General features: G+C 31.8%; 1 protein-coding gene across 1 annotated transcript in view; it reads right to left on the reverse strand.

Annotated features, from left to right (window-relative positions):
- Positions 1-962, reverse strand: part of anxa3a (annexin A3a) — a 15077-nt gene extending 14115 nt beyond the window's left edge. The window contains exon 1 of the mRNA XM_015031369.1: positions 883-962. The gene's annotated coding sequence lies outside the window, so the exon portion shown is untranslated. The remainder of the gene's footprint in view (positions 1-882) is intronic.
- Positions 963-1461: the final 499 nt, after the last annotated feature.

Below are 1461 nucleotides of genomic sequence, written 5' to 3' on the forward strand. Positions count from 1 at the left end.
ATATTTATGACTGTTGTCATAAAGCGTCATTCGGTAAATTATGACACTTTTAATACAAAGTTGACATTATTCAAAATGTCTTTGTTATGACATTAACCAATAAATCATTACTGTTTAAACTTTATCTTTAATAACATAAAGTTACCTAATTTTTAAAGTGAATCAGTAATACTTTTATAACAAATTTATATCAGTAATGATTTCTTGGTTAATGTCAAGATGTCATAAAGACATTTTGAATAATGTCAACTTTGTATTAAAAGTGTCATAATTTACCGAATGACGCTTTATGACAATAGTCATAAATATTCATGAAGGCTTATTCATGTTCATGACAGGTGTTATGTCAGTCTTATTCAACCCCCTTCAAATAAAGTGTTACTGATACTTCTAAGTTAGTTTTATCTAATTTCAAGAGTACTAAGATATTCCAAGTAGAAACTAGAATACTTGGTAAGACTTTGTGTTTTTACAGTGTACTAAACAAATAACCAAGAGCCATCGGTTCCAGTTTTCTAGATTCAAACATTTATTCACAATCTGCTCACGCAGTCATAGATTAAAGATGATTCACATATGAATTAGATGTAGTGTGGTGAACTGTCGTACTTTATCGTGTTTTAAAAATTTATTTATAAGCAGCCACTTTTTCTTCTGCTTTGGTGGAACCAGAACAGGAAACATGCAAATACGTTGCTGTGTAAAATGAGACCAGCTTTGCATTGAGCCAGAGGGACTGAAGGCAGATTGATGGAACAGTAAAAGAAAAGTCTGCTTTCTGTACAAATCAGGTATTTTAAACCTTCTAATTCTGTAAAAATAAAACTTTTAGAAACCAGAAACTTAACAGCTAAATCAAACCAGCAAAGGAGAGAAACTCACCTTTGTCTCTGAAGAGGAACGTTTCTTTCCGCCACACCCTCTGCTTACCTGGAAACTCTGAATCTACCTGTAGAGAAAACGGTTGGCCACACCTGTTTGGCACAGTCAGACGATGCCTTCAGGGACCGCTCGTAATCTCCAGCAACTAACCAGTTTAATCCCCTCCAGACAAAAGAACACAACTTTTAGATTTGTAGTGAGACCAAATGTTACTTGGAAACTTTACGACGGCCATAATAGATAAAAACACAAAATAGTAATACATTTCAGAGAAAAAAAAACAGAAATCTCAGAAATTTTCTAGATAAAAATCTGAAATTTCTGAGTTTAAAAAGAAGAATATTTGCAAGAAATTATGTGATTAATAGTATGTTAGAGACATTGTAGGTAGGAAAAACAGTTTGAAAAGTAGAATATGTGCGAGAATAAACTCAGAAATCTATGATTTTGAAAAGTCAAAAACTTGCAAGGAAAAACTGAGAAATTCTGATGTAATTCTCAGAATTTTTTCTAAAAAAAAAAAAAAAAAAAAAACAAATTTTTTGGGCTGGAAAATCCAAAATTTGGGGAAAAAAAACC

This window comes from Poecilia latipinna, unplaced genomic scaffold (genome assembly GCF_001443285.1).
Source record: "Poecilia latipinna isolate Pla-1442-1.1 unplaced genomic scaffold, P_latipinna-1.0 Scaffold204, whole genome shotgun sequence".
Classification (NCBI taxonomy): domain Eukaryota; kingdom Metazoa; phylum Chordata; class Actinopteri; order Cyprinodontiformes; family Poeciliidae; genus Poecilia; species Poecilia latipinna.